This window comes from Amia ocellicauda, chromosome 11 (genome assembly GCF_036373705.1).
Source record: "Amia ocellicauda isolate fAmiCal2 chromosome 11, fAmiCal2.hap1, whole genome shotgun sequence".
NCBI classification, from domain to species: domain Eukaryota; kingdom Metazoa; phylum Chordata; class Actinopteri; order Amiiformes; family Amiidae; genus Amia; species Amia ocellicauda.
Genome location: NC_089860.1, coordinates 19819706 through 19827200, shown reverse-complemented (window position 1 = coordinate 19827200; position 7495 = coordinate 19819706). Strand labels below are relative to the sequence as shown.

The following is a 7495-nucleotide window of genomic DNA, read 5'->3' as shown; positions in this document are numbered from 1 at the left end:
CTTTATGTGGATTCTTCCAAGAGCTGCTTTACTGTCTTCCTTTTCCTCTCTCTGTCAGCCTGTGTGCCTTCTGTGCTGCTGCTTCTTCTAGGGCGTGGGTTTAAGAGAGAGTGGGAGTTATCGATTGCACCCTCCTTTTGACTGGTTAATATTCATGGCCCTGAGAGAATAGGAGGGGCTTTTTTTGGAAAGCTGCTGATGCTAGCCTGTGAGTCACTGCATCCTGAATCCTGCATGAATAAATAAATAAATAAATAAATAAAGCTCTTATCCATCCTTCCTGGAAATGGGCAACTGCAGTCATCAGACAGACATAGGCAAGCGCAATAATGTCTAAAGCAGCTGCCTGGAGGAATGCTCTCACCCATCTTAAGGGCTAGTGCCTCATTACTATTTTTAACATGTGAACTGCTTTTAGATGATCTCCAATGATAGAACCACAAATCATATTTTTATAATTGGAGCTTTTGTCAAAAACCTAAACCTTTAATTGAATGATCTTAGTGCCACTAGTTCACATTTGTACTTCCTTTTGCACTATAATTAACAATCAGATGATAAATGTAGTACTAGGAAACTGGTGTTTGTTAAGTTATATATAGTCTGTATTTCTCACAGATAATCAAGACCAACTCAGTCATGTGTGAGCTGCCAAACAGATGTGTCTTCCATCAAAGGTATTTTTACAAGCCACATCAAATAAATATGCATGTTCAAAAGGTGATAAGGATATGAAAAGTATACCCACAATATAGTAAGAATTGCTGTTCTTGACCTTTAGCTGTGTTTAGCTAACTAGCCAAGCAGAAAAAAAAGTCTAAAAGCTGTGGTTGGTCATTACTTTCCATACATATCTAGCTGCATATTTGAATCACATCTGCCAAGTTATTGTCACTAAGATGGTTTTTGTGAAAACATATTCCTTATTCTTTGTCTGTTGAAAGCTTTAATAGAGCAGTGGCATCTGAATAACTTCTAAAAGCTTCTCAGCACGATCTTCTCCCATGAAAGTGTGTCTCTATCAAAATAAATGTGCACTAGATAACAGACAAATAAAAAATGTATTGATTCAAATCACTAGGAAGGCTGCATGCAGTGCAATCCGAAGTGTAGTGGGGTTTAGAGATGTATTTCTGAGTTTTAAGTTTGTTGTGATTCTGTACAAATTTTTGTATGACATTTCAACAACTTTTATTTTCTATAATAATAATATAGAGCCCTAAATACATGAAAAAAAAGTGATTTGAACTTTCAAACACAAAACCTCAGATGATACATCAGTTACAGTTTATAACCCTCCAACCAATATGCATATTGTAAGCACTAATCAGAGATTTCCAATTAAGTAATGACTCACCATGCATGTACCCTCTTATCTATAATGGGAGAACAGATCATGTAAAGTTTGGTGCTCCCTCTCCTGTCCCTTTTAGGTAATACCAGTAAGCAAGCATTCACTCTTTAGTTTAACTATATGTAAAAATAAATAAATAAATAAATAAATATAATTATAGGCGATTCCAATGAACACAATACATTATATATATATATATATATATATATATATATATATATATATATATATATATATATATATATATATATAATATGAGAGAGAGTATACAAACTGTATCAGATAACATAATGATTATGATTGTATTTGTGTTATTTCCATTCAGTAGGCAATACCAGATAACTTTGTGGGTTTGACCTATAGTCCTACACATTATTATAAATCTTTTTTTTTCTCCAGTCTGTGAATTACTTGTTTATCTTTGTTGTCCAATTCAGCAAGAAGCTGTATGAGTTTTGGCGACATCTAGTGAAACTTTTGTGTAGTACTGATAGAAAATATGAACTTATACAATGGCTTCAGTTATACTTACCTCATAAGGAAATAAATAAAGTATTAAAGTGTACAAGAATATCTTAACATTAGCCCTTATAACAAGTCAGGACCCCATCCATAGCCAAGACCAAAAATTGAATCTATTGCCAATCTGACAAGTCTGAGGTCTTCTAGATGAAATGCAAGCCTAGTCAAGTTCACAGAATATGAACATAACTGCCATTAATCAATTTACTTGAATCCTTAATTATACAATCTCATAACTTGAGTCCACCTTAGAATCTAGTCCAGACCTTAAACCTGAACCTTAACTGTCCGAGCTTTTATCTTGTAAAGGCTATTCTATTCAATATAATTTCAAAGCCAAGAATAAATTAGATAAATACATGCAAAAATACAGATTTATTTTTTTATCAACATATGTCCTTCTACTTTAAATTCATCCTGATGATGCATGTTTATGACTATAAATTCAAGGCCGTTTTCTCCCTATTACTTTTACAGATGCCAATATTTTCTTGACTCCTGAATTATGTTTTAACAGATTCAAAATTAGCTTTAGGAAAGTTGATTGCACTTGAAGCTCTGAAATAAGCAAATGAGTGTTAAATGTATTCAGGCTCAGTTGAGCATTACAGAATTAGGATTTCACCACATGGTTATAATATGTGATTGTTTACCGATACCCACCTTCTGAAGTGGATGAGATTAATTTGCATTTTATCTCCATGTTGGATGAATAGCTTTCTTAAATATTTTCACATTTATAAATGATACCTGAAACAACAAATCTGGCAATACAATGAGACAGGATTATGGTGGTACATCTTACAGCACTGTAGAAATGTATGGCCTCCTGACCACTAGGAGGCATGTAAAGAGCAGTCTCCCCAAATTGTTTTGATCTCTGTGGTCCTATGTTTTGTATTTGTTTCAATCTATAGCTTCCCTGTTCCATGTCCTTCCTTCTCCCATAGAGAGAGAGAGAGAGAGAGAGAGAGAGAGAGAGAGAGAGACAGAGGGAGAGGATATATACATAAACTCAGCAAAAAAAGAAACGTCCCTTTTTCAGGACACAGTATTTTAAAGATAATTTTGTAAAAATCCAAATAACTTTACAGATCTTTATTGTAAAGGGTTTAAACAATGTTTTCCATGCTTGTTCAATGAGCCATAAACAATTACTGAACATGCACCTGTGGAATGGTCGTTAAGACACTAACAGCTTACGTAGGCAGGCTGGTAGGTAGGCAATTAAGGTCACAGTTATAAAAATGTAGGACACTAAAGAGACCTTTCTACTGACTCTGAAAAACACCATAAGAAAGATGTCCAGGGTCCCTGCTCATCTGCGTGAACGTGCCTTAGGCATGCTGCAAGGAGGCATGAGGACTGCAGATGTGGCCAGGGCAATAAATTGCAATGTCCTTACTGTGAGACGCCTAAGACAGCACTACAGGGAGACAGGAAGGACAGCTGATCATCCTAGCAGTGGCAGACCACGTGTAACAACACCTGGACAGGATCGGTACATCCGAATATCACACCTGTGGGACAGGTACAGGATGGCAACAACAACTGCCCGAGTTACACCAGGAACGCACAATCCCTCCATCAGTGCTCAGACTGTCCGCAATAGGCTGAGAGAGGCTGGACTGAGGGCTTGTAGGCCTGTTGTAAGGCAGGTCCTTACCAGACATCACCGGCAAAAAGTGCTCTTCACTGACGAGTCGCGGTTTTGTCTCACCAGGGGTGATGGTCGGACTCAGTTAAAACGTCGAAGGAATGAGCATTACACCGAGGCCTGTACACTGGAGCTGGATCGATTTGGAGGTGGAGGGTCCGTCATGGTATGGGGCGGTGTGTCACAGCATCATCGGACTGAGCTTGTTGTCATTGCAGGCAATCTCAATGCTGTGCGTTACAGGGAAGACATCCTCCTCCCTCATGTGGTACCCTTCCTGCAGTGCCACCAGCCATACTGCTCATTCTGTACGTGATTTCCTGCAAGACAGGAATGTCAGTGTTCTGCCATGGCCAGCGATGATCCCGGATCTCAATCCCACTGAACACGTCTGGGACCTATTGGATCAGAGGGTGAGGGCTAGGGCCATTCCCCCCAGAAATGTCCGGGAACTTGCAAGTGCCTTGGTGGAAGAGTGGGGTAACATCTCACAGCAAGAACTGGAGCAGTCCATGAGGAGTAGATGCACTGCAGGACTTAATGCAGCTGGTGGCCACACCAGATACTGACTGTGACTTTTGATTTTGACCCCCCCTTTGTTCAGGGACACATTATTCCATTTCTGTTAGTCACATGTCTGTGAAACTTGTTCAGTTTATGTCTTAGTTGTTGAATCCTTTTATGTTCATACAAATATTTACACTTTAAGTTTGCTGAAAATAAAAGCAGTTGAAAGTGAGAGAACGTTTCTTTTTTTGCTGAGTTTATGTATGCCTCACAGCTATTGGGACCTGGGTCCAGTACCAGTCTTGGGTGTCCACCTGTGTGGAGTTTGTATGTCCTCCCTGTGTCTGCAGGTCCTCCCACATCCCAAACACATGCTGCTTAGGTTATTTGGCTACACTAAATTGCCCTGTATGTGTGTGTGAGCACTAAAGGTTTGAAATAATTCCTAAACAGCTCCTTCTACTGACCCGGCAGCTCCAACACCACCCCGCTGTCCATAGCTGCGGTCCCGAGCTGAGCTCTCAGTGCTGAACACAGCCTGCCCGGGCACGGGACTATACCATATTGTCATATACTACTAAATTGGCTATAGGCTACATACTACAGAGGATAATATGTGCCAAAATTAATAAATACAAAAATAAAGAAAATTGGAAAGAATTAAAGACAAACAGAAATAAATACATAAATAAATACATAAATAAAAAGGAAATACATCTATCATTTATTTATTTATTTATTTATTTATGCATTGCATGTTTTATGTATTTATTTCATTTATTTATTGATTTTATCTTTTATTTCCTTTTTTATTTTGGCACAATCTTTTCATCCAAGACAAGACAATTGCCATGTCGAAGCCGACGATTGGCACATCGAAGCCGATGCCTGCCAAGGTGAACCGGACGACAGCCACAGTGACTTCCAATGCCTTGCTGTCCTGGGGCAGGAGACTTTCGGAAAGGTATATCCCAGTGACCTGAGTTATCGTGGTTATAATGTGGGGAAGCTCCAAAAGATCAGTAATTCAATCAATCATGTGGAGAATAGATATTTGCTCGACACCAGCTTGACACCATGGGGGAGTTTTTAGATGCCCAATTTGTGCATTAGCTCAGAACTGGGTTAAATAAGGGCCCACTGGACAGGAACATACGTTACATTTCCTTATAATATCTTTCCTAAATTAAACTGAAACACTTGAATGCTTGACATTTTCACCTATTAAATTTAAACTCTAAAACCTACCTAGACTTCTGTATAATTCTGTACATAAGAATAAGAATAAGCAGCTCAATGTCACAATATGTTGGCAGAAGGATCCTTTGTAGAAATCTTGGACAGGATCCTGTTTAAGATCCTGTAGGATTCTGTGATAGGATGTTGTACAAGATCCTAAGCAGGATCCTACAGAATCATGTAAAATATTTTGCAGAATCCTAAGTAACATTTTTGTTGTTTATCTGTGCTTAACTGGATTTGTCTGCACCGATAATGTTACCTACTACTTGCTGAACTAAATAGAGCTTCAAAAGTGTGGGTAAGTAAGGCATGACTACCCATGACTGTGCTTGTTGTTGGTCCCACTACAGCAGTGGTCTCAAACTCAATTCCTGGAGGGCCGTGTGTATGCTGGTTTTCATTCCAACAGAGTCCTTAATTACTTAATTTATCCAATTAATTTTTCAATTTGACATATTTAAAACACTGTGAGGTATTTTACAGTCGATGGTCTAAAAGAACATTTGATTCAAGGTACAGTTGCTTATAAAATATTCCAGGGCCTGGATAGGTGTTTAAATGTATCTGGCGAATTAAACAATTAGACCAATTAAGTCATTGAGGACTTGGTTGAAACGAAAACCAGCATACACACGGCCCTCCAGGAATTGAGTTTGAGACCACTGCACTACAGGATAAATCATGTCTGTGAGGATTAATATGGCACATCGTGTTAATCTATACCACTTTCGTTCACCTTCCTCACCAAAAACCTCAAAAGGGTTTTGCCTATATTTAAATACCCGCAGTATCTGGGTTTGACCGTGGCAAACTAAATAAAGTATGCCTAGTTCCTCCATTTTAAAAAGTCGGATCGAATTCTGATTGTGCTCAAAAGCTCAAAAGCAGGATCGGGTTTGAGCTCACATTTGAGCTCAGATTGAGTGCGGATCCGTTCAGTACAACACAATTGAGATCGAGATCAAGATCAAGATCGGAGCCCGGATTCATGATCAGATCGTGTTAGGACAACTGGCCCCTGGGGTACAGAGCAACACTGAGCTCATCAGGAGGATGAAATGGATATCATGACAGGATGAGTCACGAAGTGTAGGAGACTGCAGTCTGATGAACTGACAAATACTGACAAAGACGTGACTCACAGATGTAACCAGAACCAAACACAACCAGGGCCAGGCAAGGAAAAAGTGTACATGCTAGTTGGAACTCTGTCACATCATATAAATTAGCATCGAATCCTTGCACCGCCGATCTACCCTGCTGAGCTTTGCGCAAACCTGGAAGCGACTGACTAGGGGAAAAAGTGTAAATATCTCCCTCTCCTGGGTAAAAAATACATTATTATTCATCAGCACCTTCTGACACTTTTGAGGTTTGAGTTGTGTTGTTTTCAGTTTCTTACATAAATACATAAAAACAGCAGTTTGTACATCTGGTTGCTATATGTATTCATGCTTAATAAACGATAGACCAATGTCGTTTCCAAGTCGCATGTCAGAATCAAGCGGATCATGTCTTGTATGATAGCTGTATATCAGTGAAAGTGGAGACTGAGTTTTTGTTCTGATTTAGGGGGACACAGACACTTGCGTTTACAATGCTGGATACTTTGCATTAAAGGTTTGAAAACTGATCTTCTCCTTGACTTATTTTCCAGAAATTATTATCTATAAACAACATATTTTTGTTTGCATTCAGACTTGTGATTTCTTTGAAAATGTAATTTGCTTAGAAATTTGACTGATATTGTGGGGGGCTCTAGCTGTGTTAAAAACATTATTCAACTTATTACTACTCAGTTGCACTGCAGGTGGCTTTCTTTAGCAAAGTCTCATGGAGAATAATGGCGAAGGAACTATTTTTATTTTGCATGTGGTCTTCAAATAGACAGAAATTAATGTTACACTGGCAGACATTGTTTTAGTGTAATACACTGTGCTGTACAGTGAATTCCAGAAATAGCTACATGTCATGCCTTGGTTGAGAACTGTGAAATGCACAAAACAATACAAAGTTTGTGGTGGGTATTTGAAAAGGACATACTTTATATTTATATCACACAGGAGTGTAATCTCTATGAGTTCAAAATTTTATTACATGTAAGCTGGAAGTGTGAGAAGTTAGAATGACAAAAAGTTAGTAAAACTCTTCACAGTAAATACATCAACTGATTTCTAGCAATAAAACGTATAATTTAAGGACTGGAATTGCCT

The 7495-nt window shown here is 38.5% G+C and overlaps 1 long non-coding RNA gene across 1 annotated transcript in view; it reads right to left on the bottom strand.

Moving 5' to 3' along the window:
• The window catches only part of LOC136763098 (uncharacterized), a 97445-nt gene continuing 89950 nt past the window's right edge, over nt 1-7495 (bottom strand). Inside the window, exon 3 of the long non-coding RNA XR_010820957.1 lies at nt 1-87. This is a non-coding gene — a long non-coding RNA (uncharacterized LOC136763098). The remainder of the gene's footprint in view (nt 88-7495) is intronic.